The 14,693-nt window shown below is 46.5% G+C and overlaps 1 protein-coding gene across 2 annotated transcripts in view; it reads left to right on the top strand.

Moving 5' to 3' along the window:
• The window catches only part of SEC11A (SEC11 homolog A, signal peptidase complex subunit), a 47,836-nt gene that overhangs the window by 10,400 nt on the left and 22,743 nt on the right, over positions 1-14,693 (top strand). The gene's annotated exons all lie outside the window — the stretch shown is intronic.

The following is a 14,693-nucleotide window of genomic DNA, read 5'->3' as shown; positions in this document are numbered from 1 at the left end:
GGCCAGCCAGCGTGCTTCACATTCTTGCACTTGAACTCCAGAACTATAAGCTGAATAAATTTTCTCTTTATAAAGTTGGTTGCTCAGATATTTTCTTGTGGTGACAAAAAGCTGAGTAGTACAAGTGCTGATTTGAATTCTGGCTGCTCTGCTTCTGTTCCAGTCCCTGCTAATGTGCCTGGGAAGGCAGAGGAAGATGACCCAAGTGTTTGGGCCCCTGCCACCCACATGGGAGACCCAGATGGAGTTCCAGGTTCCTGGCTTCAGCCCACCCAGCCCCAGTCATTGCACCATTTAGGGAGGTGAACCAGCAGATGGAAAGTCTCTATCTTTCCCTCCTTCTCTGTAATTCCACCTTTCAAATAAATAAATAAATAAAATTCTAAAAATAAAAATCTGAGTAATGAACATAGTCCTGGCTCAGTTGGGTTGTTTTCCCTAACTTTTACATGGAGTGCTGAGAGAGGGCTTGGAGGATCTTCCGTATCCCAGTTCTACTCACTCTCCTTGTTGTGTAGTAACGGTCTGGTTTTTGTCTGATCAGGATTAGTTTGGTTCACTGGCCCGAGGAGCACAAAGTGCCCAGGTAGCAGTCAACTTCAAGTTTAATGGAACTGTTTTGTTCCTGGTGGGTAGATATCTCCTTTGGGAATTAAAATCTCTAAACAGCAGAACCCAAAGTTGGGAGCATGGGGAGCATGTGTTTCACTGCAGATCATTAGGGGTCATAGTAAGAGAGTCAGTCTCATTCTACACTAAGTCCCGGGCTAGTGAATCCTAGCTGTAGAAAAAGCAGCTGATTCAGAGCCCCACAGGGTTTCCATCAGATGATGCTATACTGTGTCATCAAAAGGTGATTTATGTCACTCAGAAGACAGAAACTACAGCAATAATTGTATGGGAAAAATTTAAAGAATCATTAATGGGCAGGTTTTTGGACTAGTGGTTAAAACACTCACGTCCCACAATTATGGTGCTTGGATTTAATTCATAGTTCTGGCTTCTGGCTCCAACTTATTGCTAGTACAGATCTTTGGAAGCCCAAGAAATTGGGTTCCTGGCACTCACGTGGGAGACCTGGCTTGTTTACCTGCCTCCCAGGTTTAGTCCCGGCCATGGGCCATTGTGGACCTTGGGGAGTGAATAAGCAAATAAGGGATTGTTAACTAGCAAGACACTTAACTACTAAGAGAGGTAAAAGAGGACCCTGAAGAGGGTCCAGAAGATAACTGCCACTTCCCAGATGAGTGTGACAAGGACTGCAACTCCTGCCAGCTGCACGACACTGCCTGAGAGTCACCGTGGAGAGGGAGTGACTGCCACGGGATTGGAGCCTGTCGACGCAGTGGTGTTTGCCAGAGCAGTAATGGCCCATTGGAAGGCTGAGGACTTAGCCAGAGAGAGGGTGTAGGCTGGAGCCAGTCTGTGATGGTTTTGGAGGTGAGCACTGCGCGGCCTGCTGTATGCACGCCTGCCGACTACTGTGTGGGACACAAGCATGTTGGAATCGGAAGCCCCTTCCTCGTATCTCTTGGCAGTGTCCCTTCAGCACCCTTCATTAAGAAAACCTAGCATCATTGAGCCTGCTGGCCAAGGAGAAGTATTTATAGGACTCAGTAACACAAAGGAGGGTGGATTTAGAGTTGAGACAAATTGATAACTGCTCTAACATTCCACGTTCTCTCAGGCCAGCTACTCCTGAGTGATGGGGGATGCAGGAAGAGCAGGGAATTTTGTTATATTTTGGTTGCCATAAAATAAATTATCTACACAGAAGCAATTTGTGTGGGATACTGTGGTACACAATAAGGCATCTTTAAGACCATGGGTAGTGGCTGAGGAAGATTGCTCCGTACCCAGGGTCTAGTCTGGCAGGAAGAAGTTACTACTGCTTCTGTGTTGGAAGTGATCCAGCATCATCAGCCTGCCGTGGGGCATGACACAGTGTTGGTTTTCTCCTGTTGGCAGGTTAGGATTCATCATCGCTGGAACCTAACTGATCTGGGTGAGGGGAAGTCCATGTTGCTAACCTCACGTTGGCTGCTACCAACCCCTTTGCTCATGTGTCTGTGGGGCAAGACAGGAGGCTAGGGAAGGAGGCTGACAGGCATCCACAGAACAGGTCATTTTATCTACCCTTGGTGAGCATTTGCGTTGGGCACAGTCATCTTCACGTTCTGTATACTGTTTGGAGAGCTGCATCCAAGTCTCTGGCAGCCAGACTGCTTAGCTTGATGGGTGATGGGGGACCCTTTAAAAACCAGGCCCAAAGCCTTTGTTGGTGAGCTGGCTCATAGGGAGCTCCTCATGAGGCTGTGACTGCAGGATGAGGAGCCGTGAGTCACTTGCTCACCCTCATCTGCAGGATGCGCTGGAGCTCAGTCTCGTAGGTACCACCTCTCCCCGTGGATGGAGTACTTACTGTGCGTGCCAGGTCATGAATCCATAGATCTAACAGTGTCCACTTCATTCCGGGAAGTTGAGATCACATGGTAACTTGGTGGCCCGGGGTCGAGTGATTAATCTCTGTTAGAACTCAGAAGCAAGCTAGATGCTGTTACTCAAGAGGAGAATACTTCTCCAAAGGACAGCACAGCGTTGCCCCAGATCCCAGAAGTCTGCTGGCATTCACCTTTAGGGAACAACAATAGGTACTTGGGACATTCCTGTCTGTCAGACAAGTCAGCCACCATGAAAACTAACAGCCTTCACTAGTTGTGGAGGCCTAATCAAAACTGGCTGAAAATTGGTTTACTACGTAAATAGAATAAGTTAGGAACTATTTCCTTTTATGCAATTTTCTGGAAGAATTAGTATAGAATTATTATGACTTTTTTCTTAAATGCCTGGTAGAAGTTATCAGTGAATGCCATCTGAACCTGGAGTTTTCCTTGTAGAAAGATTTTGTTTTTTAAAGATTTTATTTCAAAGAGTTACAGAGAAAGGTAGAGACAGAGAGAGAGGTCTTCCATCTGCTGGTTCACTCTCCAGATGGCCACAATGGCCAGAGCTGTGCCGATCTGAAGCCAGGAGCCAGAAGCTTCTTCTGGGTCTCCCATGTGGGTGCAGGGGCCCAAGGACTTGGGCCATCTTCCACTGCTTTCCCAGGCCATAGCAGAGAGCTGGATCAGAAGAGGAGCTGCCGGGACTAGAACCGGCGCCCATATGGGATGCCGGTGCTTCAGGCCAGGGCATTAACCCACTGCGTCACAGTGCCGGCCCCTGTAGAAAGATTTTTAAACCATAAATTCAATTTATGTAATATGGGGCAAGTGTTGTGATGCAGAAGGTAAGGCTTCCACTTGGGGTGCCCACATCCCATATCAGAGGGCCTGAGACGGAGTCCTGTCTCCACTTCCAGTCTGGTCCCTGTTAATGTGCACCTTTGAAGGCAGCTGGTCATGTGGCCCACCTGAGAGACCTGAATGTGGTTCCTGACTTTGACCTTACCCAGCCATTGTGGGCATTTGGGTGGGAAACCAGTGAATGGAAGGATTTCTCCCTCTCTGCTCTGCCTTTCAAATAAACACACACTTTAAAAAGAAATATATTTAATAGATGTAGATCTGTTCAAGTTGTCTTTCTTTTTGAATGAATTTTGGTAGTTTGTATCTCTTCATTTCTGTAACATTGTCTAATATTTAGATTTAAAAGTATTTATGATATTTGTTTATTACTCATAACATTTGTAGACTCTTTAGTGATGTTAGTCCTCCCAGTCCTTCCTTGAAACTGATAATTCATATCTTTTCTCTGTTCTCCACCTGGTTAGTCTGGCTATTGATCTTAACCAATTTTGGTTTCATTGATTTGATTTTTTTATTGTTCACTTTTTTCTCCTGGAAAAAAAAACAAAGATTTATTTGTTTGAGAGGCAGAGTTAACAAAGAGAGAGGAAGAAACAGAAAGATCTTGCATCTACTGGTTCACTCCCCAGATGGCCACAAAAGACTGGGACTGGACCAGGCTCAAGCCAGGAGCCTAGAAAGAACTCCACCCAGGTTTCCCATGTTCGTGGAGGGGCCCAAATACTTGGGCCATCTTCCACTGCTTTCCCAGGTACATTAATAGGGAACTGGATTGGAAGTGAAGCAGCTAGGATTTGAGTGGGTGCCCATACAGTATGCCAATATTGCCGTCTTAACTCTATGCCACAACACTGGCCCCTTATTTATTTTTTCTAATTAAAAAAATCATTTGAGAGACACACGCGCACACACACATACACAGAGTGAGGAAGCGAGCTGTACTTCTATCTGCTGTCTGCTCAGCTAGTCTCCTGCATGGATGGCAGGGTCCCAGTTACTTGAGCCATCACTGTTTTTTGCATTAGCGAGAAGCTGAAGTCAGGAGCCAGAGCCAAAACTGGGTATTGAAGCCAGGCACTCCATATATGGAACACAGATACCAGTCTCCAGGCTGAACATGTCTCTTCTTTAACATGTTATTCTGTTTCTTTGTCTGCTAATCCTGTCATCTCTAACATTTCTGAATCTGTTTCTGTTTATTGATTCTTCTCATTATATCATACTGTTTTGCCTCTTTTCATGTGTGGTAAATTTTTATTGGCTACCAGACTTGGTAAATTTTACCTCTCTGGGTACTGGTTATTTTTGTATTTGTAGGAATATTCTTGAGCTTTATTCTTGGATGCAGGCAAGTTACTTGGAAGCAATTTGGTCCTTTTTTTAAAAAAAAATATTTTTTTAAAGATTTATTTTTTGAAAGACAGATTTACAGAAATTGGGGGATCTTTTCATCTGCTGGTTCACTCCCCAAATGGCCACAACAACTGTGGCTGTGCCAGGCTGAAGCCAGGAGCCTGGAACTCCATCCTGGTCTCCCATGTGGATGCAGGGATGGAAGCACTTGGGCCATCTTCAGAAGTGGAGCAGCTGAGACTTGATCTGGGATGCCAACGTTGCAGGTGGTGGCTTAATCCACTGTGCCAAAACACTGGCTTCCAGTTTGGTCCTTTCAGAGTTCTTTGGAACCTGTGGTAGGGAGATCCATAGCAGTCTTTAGTGCTAATTTTACTCTACAATGAATATATTGCTGATGACTGTCTCCAAAGCCACATGTGTAATGAAGATTTCCCCTCTGCCTGCTAGAAATAAACTTCCTTTTCCCTGTCAGCTTCGAGACTTGCTCCATCTGCTCCTCTTCTCCTGCTCAGTAGTTCCCTCACACGCGTGCGCTTACCACTGCCCAGCTGGGAACAGGAGACTGAGACCCTCTGCAGGTGCCCGTGAGGCTCTCATTTCTGTACTTCCTGTCCTCTCTGGCTTTCTTTGCCTCTCTGCACCCCCAGTTCTGTATCCTTTAGGGAGATTGCTGGGTACTGTCTGTTTCCCCATTGCCCTGTGGTCTGGGATCTCCCCAATCTCCAGAGTTGGCTGAATTGGTCTCAACTTGTCAGTTTTCCCTTTCTGTGTAATCACAGTCCTGTGCTACCAGACACAGTCACATGTCCAATGTCTGGAAACCCTGTTTCATGCATTGTGTCAATGCCTTAGCTATTTCAGGCATAAAGGTGAGTTTGGTCCGTGTTACGCCAACACAGCTAGAACAGTGTATTTTTCAGTTCCATCTCAGTTGCGTATGTCAGGGGTTCATTCATTTTTATTCCTAAGTAGTACTCCATTATCTGGGATTATTGCAGGTTAATTATGATATGTTGGTAGGCATTTGGGTTATTTTCAGTTTGAGACTGTAAGGAAGGAAGCTGCTGTATATGTGTTTGTGTAGGTGTGGGAGAGATCTTCCATTCGCTGGTTCACTCCCCAAATGGCCACAACAGTTGGGCTGGGCCAAGCCAGAGCCAGGAGTCAGGAGCTTCATCTGGGTCTCCCACATAGGAATGGGGCTGAAGGACCTAGGCCATCTGCTGCTGTTTTCCCAGGTGTGTTAGTAAGTGGACCATCCAGGGCTTGAACCGGTGCCCATTTAGGATGCTGGCGTTGCAGGCAGTGGCCTAACCCCCTGCTCCACAACACTGGTCCCATTAGTCAGATTTTTAAAAGGTTGAACAGATCTTTTAAAATTAAATTTGTTTATTACTGATATTATGCCCATTTGAACTGTTAAGAATTTTGTCCTACCATTTAAGATCCATACTGGGGCCTTCACTGACTTTATTGGACCACAGTAAAAGTATCTATTCTGAATAACAGTTTTACCAGTGTCATCAGGGTTTTGTGTTTTTTTTTTTTTTATGTTTATCTATTATCTATTTGGAAAACAGAGACATAGATAGATATACCAAAAAGGTCTTCTCCCTGCTGTTCGCCCCTACAAATGCCTGCAACAGCTGGGGCTCGGCAACGCTGAAGCTAGGAGCTCAGAACTCAGTCTGAGCCTCCCATGTGGGTGGCAAGGACCCCAGTACTTGAACTGCTGCCTCCCAGGATACACAGCAGCAGGAAGCTGCAGTCAGAAGCAGGCAATCTGACGTGGTACGCAGGGACCCCAACTGCTGCACCAGACACCCGCCTCAGTGCCAGCCATCCAGCCCAGCCTTACTTCTAGCTGTTCTGATACCAGCTTCTCACTGCTCCTCCTCCCCGGAGTTAGAAAGGGAGGGAATTGTGACTGTGGATTGGTAAGTCTTAAGATAAATGGAATTTAAGATTTAGGCCAGCTGCTGTTTTGTGGCTTTATAACACAGTTTCTCTTCCATGGTCACTACTGTCTTTGCTTAAAATTGGTGGTAGTCTGATTGCTATGAAATATCGTGTGTGTAAACCATTGGATATTTCATGTAAAAACTGGAAACAAACAAGAGTAAGAAACAATAGTTGACAACTGTAATAGGTAAATAGCCAGGGTATAGCCTCTAGATTGTAGCATGTTCAATTACTGTATTTAAAGTTACGGAAGTATCAGCTTTTACTTTGGTGAATTTTCTGTCCTAGCCTTTTTCTTAATTTCATATATATATATATATATATATTTCTTTTATGTATATTTTATAAATTTCTTTTATACACACACGTCTCTGTGTGTGTATATATTAGAGTGTATGTGGACGGCGCTGTGGATCACTTGGTTAATCCTCCTCCTGCGATGCCAGCATTCCATATGGGTGCTGGGTTCTAGTCCTGGTTGCTCCTCTTCCAGTCTAGCTCTCTGCTGTGGCCCAGGAGGACAGTGGAGGATGGCCCAAGTGCTTGGGCCCCTGCACCCGCGTGGGAGACCAGGAGAAAGCACTTGGCTCTTGGCTTCAGATTGGTGCAGTGTGGGCCGTGGTGGCCATCTGGGGAGTGAACCAATGCAAGGAAGACCTTTCTGTCTCTCTCACTGTCTGTAACTTTACCTGTCAAATAAAAAAAAATAATACAGTGTATGTATATATTAGAGAGAACTATCAGCTGTCCTGTGGACTGTTCTAGTCACAGGACTTTTGGGGCGAGTTCCACACATTATTTCCTAAAAATGAAAATCAAACAACTAGTATTCAAGTCTCTACACAATACCTATTTAGAGGTATTATATAGCACTTTTGTTGATTTTAATAGCATTCTTTTCTAGTTTCACCTAGAGCATGGAGCAATAAACTGTTCTGGTCACTTATTAGAAAAAAAATAATAGGGTATTCAGTTCTGTGGTTATTATTCTACATATGTCACAATGTCTTATTAATAATTAGCTTGATGTGACCAAGTGGCATGAGAAGGTTAGGTCACTGCCACTTTGTTTCTGCCGGTACTAGGAAGGGAGTGCGCTTTCTGTGAGAGGCGTTCAAGTGCAGTGGTGAGGAAAGCAGGGGCTGCGGAGCCCTGTGTTTGACTTTTGAGTAAAGGTTGTTGGCAGCAAAAAGAGGGGAGAGAACAAAGGGAGAAGAGTGACAGCTTGGAAACCTACCTGGATTGGGTATTTCCTTTAGCAAGTCGTTTGCCTCTGTATAAGTTTTGGCCTGCACACTGACTTGGTGCTCCCGTGCAGATGGGCACATACCAGCCACACGTACTCTCAGGGACTTTGACCCTCTTTCTCATAAAAATGAAGGGCAGGATCTTGAGGTCGCTTTCACAGTGTGGTTCTGTAGCAAAGGTGCTGTTACGTGTCTGAGGAAAAGGAGTGATCTTACAGAGACGGAGGAAATCAGGTTTTAAGTTGCTTATTTTTCTTTCAAAAGGAAATTATCTTATTAGATATCATATTAGGTGCTTGTTCTGACAATCTTAGCCCTTCTGAAAATAGAGGATTTTTCCTTAGCAAAAACAAGCTTGAACTGATTGGTATGTTGCTACTTTTAGTTATTTGTTTCAGTGTGAATTTTTACATTTTACTGTGTAAATCTTGATACATTTGTGAAATATTGCTGTAGACCCTGCATTATGTGCAAATGGTACATGCAGATACTGCCTTTTCAAAATCCAGCCAGTTCTGAGTTCTGAAACACATTCGACTCCCTCCCCAGGGGTTTTAGAGAAGAGATCGTGAAACTAATTTTTGTGGAATTCAGCAGCCTCTCCCTCAGATTCTGGATTGAGGTCTACAATCCATTGACCTAATCAGTACTGTAGGTTTTTTTTTTTTTTTTTAAATATTTATTTATTTATTTGAAAGGCAGAGTGACACAGAGAGAGGGAAAGACAAAGATGTCTTTCATCTGCTAGTTCATTCGCCAGTTGGACACAACAGCTAGGTCTGTGCCAGGCCAAAGCCAGGATCCCAAAACTCCCTCCAGACCTCCCACATGGGTGACAGGAGCCCAAGTACTTGGGCTGTCATCTGCTGCCCTCCCACTTGGCATTAGCAGGAAGCTAAATTGGAAGCAGGGCAACCAGGACTGGAACTGACACTGTGATATGGGATGCCAGTGTTACTGGGGGCTGCTTAACCTCGTGTGCCACAACACTGACCCCATGATTGCTTCTTTAAAGCTAGTTTTCCTGCTTTGTCATCCCCTGGTTTACTTCCTCAACTTAGTCATCCGAATAAAATGACCATTTTTGTCCTTTTGTTTTGAAGATTAATTTTTTTTATTTGAACATCAGAATTACACAGAGAGAGATCTAACATTTTTTGATTGACTCCCCAAATGGCTGCAATGGCCAGGACTGGGCCAGGCCAGAACTGGGAGCTTCATCTGGGTCTCACGGGGGTGTAGGGGCCCAAGCTCTTGGGCCATTTTTCACTGCTTTCCAGGCACATGACCAGGGGGCTGGATCTGAAGTGAAGCAGCCCGGACTTGAACTGGCACTCATATGGGATGCCTGTGTTGCAGATGGTGACTTAACCTGCTACACCACATTCTGGCCCTTCCCCCCATTTTTGTCTTTTAAAAAGCTACCATTGGGGGCCAGCACTGTGGCTAGTAGGCTAAGCTTCCGCCTGCAGCACCAGCATCCCATATGGGCACCAGGTTCTTGTCCTGTCTGCTTCTCTTCTGATCCAGCTCTCTGTTGGCCTGAGAAAGCAATGGAAGATGGCCCAAGTGCTTGGGCCTTTGCAGCTGCATGGGAAACCCTGAAGAAGTTCCTGGCTCCTGGCTTCAGATTGGCTCAGCTCTGACCATTGCAGCCATTTGGGGCGTAAACCAAAGGATGGAAAACCTTTCTCTCTCTCTCCCTCTCTCTGTTTGTAACTTTATCTCTCAAATAAATAAAATCTTGAATAAAAGTAAAAAAAAAAAAAAAAAAAAAAAAAGCTACCACTGGGCCCAATATTTAGTTAAGCAGCCTCTTGCAATGCTAGCATTCCATATGAGTGAGCACTGGTTTCTTCACTTCCAATCCAGCTCCATGCTGATGGTGCCTGGGAAAACAGCGGAAGATGATCCAAATACTTGGGCCCCTGCCACGCACGTGGGAGACCTGGATGGAGTTCTGGGCCCCTGGCTTTGGCTTGGCCCAACTTTGGCATTGTGGACATTTGGGGAGTTAACCGGCAGACAGAAGATAACTCTGTGTGTGTGTGTGTGTGTGTGTATGATTCTCTCTCTGTAATTCTGCCTTTAAATTGAATAAAGTGTTTTGTTTTTTAAGTGGTCATCTTGGGGCAGGCATTTGGCACAGCAGCTTAAGTTACAGCAGTGTAAGTTGCTGCTTGGGATGCTCACATCACGTATTCTGAGTGCCAGCATCTCTTTCCAGTCCAACTTCCTGCTAATGCATACCTTGGGAGGCAGCAAGTAATGAGTGACTCCAGTACTTGGGTCCTTGTCATGCACATGGGGGGCCCAGATGGCACTCTGGGCTCCTGGCTTCATCCTGGCCGAGCCCGGGGGCCCAGATGGCGCTCTGGGCTCCGGGCTTCATCCTGGCCGAGCCCGGGGGCCCAGATGGCGCTCTGGGCTCCGGGCTTCATCCTGGCCCAGCCCGGGGGCCCAGATGGCGCTCTGGGCTCCGGGCTTCATCCTGGCCCAGCCCGGGGGCCCAGATGGCGCTCTGGGCTCCGGGCTTCATCCTGGCCCAGCCCGGGGGCCCAGATGGCGCTCTGGGCTCCCGGCTTCATCCTGGCCCAGCCCGGGGGCCCAGATGGCGCTCTGGGCTCCCGGCTTCATCCTGGCCCAGCCCGGGGGCCCAGATGGCGCTCTGGGCTCCCGGCTTCATCCTGGCCCAGCCCGGGGGCCCAGATGGCGCTCTGGGCTCCGGGCTTCATCCTGGCCCAGCCCGGGGGCCCAGATGGCGCTCTGGGCTCCTGGCTTCATCCTGGCCCAGCCCGGGGGCCCAGATGGCGCTCTGGGCTCCTGGCTTCATCCTGGCCCAGCCCGGGGGCCCAGATGGCGCTCTGGGCTCCTGGCTTCATCCTGGCCCAGCCCGGGGGCCCAGATGGCGCTCTGGGCTCCGGGCTTCATCCTGGCCCAGCCCGGGGGCCCAGATGGCGCTCTGGTCTCCGGGCTTCATCCTGGCCCAGCCCGGGGGCCCAGATGGCGCTCTGGGCTCCTGGCTTCATCCTGGCCCAGCCCGGGGGCCCAGATGGCGCTCTGGGCTCCTGGCTTCAACCTGGCCCAGCCCGGGGGCCCAGATGGCGCTCTGGGCTCCTGGCTTCATCCTGGCCCAGCCCGGGGGCCCAGATGGCGCTCTGGGCTCCGGGCTTCATCCTGGCCCAGCCCGGGGGCCCAGATGGCGCTCTGGGCTCCGGGCTTCATCCTGGCCCAGCCCGGGGGCCCAGATGGCGCTCTGGGCTCCGGGCTTCATCCTGGCCCAGCCCGGGGGCCCAGATGGCGCTCTGGGCTCCTGGCTTCATCCTCGCCCAGCCCGGGGGCCCAGATGGCGCTCTGGGCTCCTGGCTTCATCCTGGCCCAGCCCGGGGGCCCAGATGGCGCTCTGGGCTCCGGGCTTCATCCTGGCCCAGCCCAGGCTTTTGCAGAAATTCAGAGAATGAACCAGCAGATGGAAGATTTCTGTCTTCCTGTCGCTCTTTGAAATCAAATGACAATAAGAAAATAAACATAAACACATATTTTAGCCTCCTTTTCCTCACCTGTAAATGGGAATGTCAAACTGAGTTTCAGATTACCCATGTCCTCATGTTGCTGCTACTCCAAAGGACAGCAGATGTTTCCAAGTCCTCCTAGGAAGTTTTTCCCTTGTGGAGGACACTTCACCTTGCTACAGCACATGATGTTTCACTGGAATGCCAGAAAAATAGCTTTCTGGCCACTAGCATAGACTTCGGAAAATAAGCTGAGACAGTTTAAAAAAAAAATAGATGTTGCTTGTGTGTAGCAAAAACTTAAAAAATAGAAAGCGTGTATATGTGGTAAACTATTTTCCTTCCACCCCACCATCTCATTCTTCCTCAAGAGGCTGTCTCCAGTTTGTTATGTACCCTGCCAGAAATTAACCATGAGTTTGTAAGAAGATAAATCTTGAAATTTTCCACTAGGCAGGAAAAATAGATAGTTCTAGAGAAAAAATAGAAAATGGCATAAGAGAGCTGAATTCCTCATAAATGCTAAACATCGTCTGTTAACTACCTGCTATAACACGAGAAACATTTGGTTTTCAAAAAATTGTTGGCAAGGTGGAGAGACAAGAGGGCTCCCATCCAGCGGTTCACTCCCCAAAGTCTTGCAGTGGCTAAGGCTGAGCCGAGGTGTACCTTAGCAGGAAGCTGAAGTCAGGAGTGTAGCTGGGACTCGAACCCGGCACTTCACTCTGTGGAGTGCAGGAGTCCCCATTGGCATATTAACCATTAGGCTAAACGCCCACCCCACAGTTAGAAGGAGGAATGTAGATACCAGAAGCCATAAAATATATAAAAACATTTGCTGTAGATGGCACGCTATGGCTAGGATATTGCTGTTTTTTTCTTATATATCTCTTGTATATATATGAGTATAATATCTCGATAGAAATAAACATTGATTTAAAAAGGAAAAATGCTAAAAATATGGATAAAAAAGTTAAATCAATAAAATTCCTTAATATTATATCCCAAGATGTAACTACCAACATATTTAGTTCCTTCCATTTTTCTGTACATTTTTTCAATATTTAAGAAAAATTGAGGGGCCAGCATTGTGGCATAGGTTAAGCCTCTACCTGCAGTGCCAGCATCCCATATGGGCGCCAGTTGGAGTCCTGGCTGCTCCACTAATGATCCAGCTCCCTGCTAATGTTCCTGGGAAAGCAGTGAAAGATGGCCAAAGTCCATGGGCTGTCGCCCCCCATGGGAGACCTGGATAAAGCCCCTGCCTCCTGGCATCAGCCTAGCCAGCCCTGGCTGTTGTGGCCATTTAGGGAGTGAACCAACAGATGGAAGGTCTCAGTCTCTCTCTCTTTCCTTCTCTCTCTGTATCTCTGCTTTTCAAATAAATTAATCTTTAAAAAAAATTGTAAGAGCAGTATAGTGAACACACCTATCAACTGCTACATAGATTCAACAATTAAACTGTTAATTAACATGTTGCCATGTTTGTTCTGTAGATTTTTGTATATGCATATATATGTATAAATTTTTGAATCATTTGAAAATGGATAACGGAAAGAAGTTAAATATCTCAAATCCAAAAACCTGCATTCTGAAATACTCTGTCGTCTTCCAGGCCAGCTCTCTGCTGTGGCCCGGGAGGGCAGTGGAGGATGGCCCAAGTGCTTGGGCCCTGCACCCCATGGGAGACCAGGAGAAGCACCTGGCTCCTGCCATCGGATCAGCGCGGTGCGCCGGCCGCAGCGTGCCGGCCACAGCGGCCATTAGGGGGTGAACCAACGGAAAAGGAAAACCTTTCTCTCTCTCTCTCACTGTCCACTCTGCCTGTCAAAAAAAAAAAAAAAAAAAAGAAAAGAAAAAAAAGAAAAGAAATACTCTGAAATCTGAAACACAACAATTCACTCCTAAGTACAACTCTAGGTAACTATTGAAATGTAGTATGGTGCCTACATTACCGCTATACATACCTTTATCACACCTAAGAAAATTCGCATTGATTTTCTAGTATCATTTATATTCAAGTCATATTTGGAACTCCCCAATTGACCTCAAAATGTCTTTTGTGGTTGGTATTTTTCAATATGATTTTTTTAACAAATATTCAATTGAGGTGTATGTATTACATTTGGTTCCTGTGTGTGTCTTTAGTCTTTTTTAATGTAGAATAGTCTCCTGCCTTTTTTTCTACGCCATTGAATTTTTGAAGACTAAAACAATTGTCTTGTAGAATGTCCTCTGCATGTTTATTTTTTTTTAAAGTAACAAAAGTGGGACATGGATATTTGGTACAGTAGTTAAATCTCTACTTGGGACTCCCACATCCCATATTGGAGTGCCTGGTTTGAATCTGGGTCCCTCTGCGTCTGATCCAGCTTTGTGCTAATGCATCACCGGGAGGCAGCAGGTGACGGCTCAAGTATTCAGGTCCTTGCCACTGGTGTGGGAGACCCAGGTGAAGTTCCGAGAGGCTCCTAGCTTTTGTCTGGCCCAGCCCCAGCTTGCTGCAGGCATCTGGGGAGTGAACCAGCAGATGGAAGATCTGTCTCTCTGTTTCTCTCACTCACACTGTCACCGCCTTTCAAACAAAATGAAAAATTAAAATAAATATGAACTTAAGTTGTGCATTTAATAAAAAGGATTTATTTATTTATTTGAAAGAGTTAAAGAGAGGAAGGGAGAGACAAAGAGAATCTTCCCATCTGCTGGTTCACTGTCCAGATGGCCACAATGGCCTGGGCCGGTCCAGGCCAGAGCCAGGAGCCAGGAACTTCATCTGGGTCTAACATGTGGGTGCAGGAGCCCAAACACTTGGGCCATCTTTCTCTGCTTTTCCCATTAGCAAGGAGCTGAATTGAAGTGGAGGTAGCTAGGACTCAAACCAGTGCCCATATGGGATGCTGGTGTTGCAAGCAGTGGCTTTACCTGGCCACACCACAACGCGGGCTCTTTATGCATATTTTTGAAACTTTTGTTTTTGTACTTTAATATGTACTATGAATTTTTCAAGCTCGTATTTTCAGTTCTGCATTTAAAATTATTGATAATTTGACCTAACATGCTTATTCAGATTTCTTCAGTACTGTGCAGCATTGTCTCTTCATTCTTTGAACTGTTTGCCTTGGTGTCTGGTCATCCTCTGTTCTACCCAGTTTCCAAAAAGCCACGGCCCAGCACAGTTAGCTCACATTATTTCCCTTGCTCGAAACGCCTTTGTAGTGTTGTATCTGCTTAATTCGAGTCATGGGATGTTAGAGTTTGTGGACTAGTGGAAATTTAGTAAGACAGAAGGCTGACCTTCAGGTCCTGCC

The sequence above is a fragment of the Lepus europaeus genome, chromosome 11 (genome assembly GCF_033115175.1).
Source record: "Lepus europaeus isolate LE1 chromosome 11, mLepTim1.pri, whole genome shotgun sequence".
Classification (NCBI taxonomy): Eukaryota; Metazoa; Chordata; class Mammalia; order Lagomorpha; family Leporidae; genus Lepus; species Lepus europaeus.
Note: the sequence above shows the minus strand (reverse complement) of the source record. Positions and strands in the feature narration are given on the sequence as shown.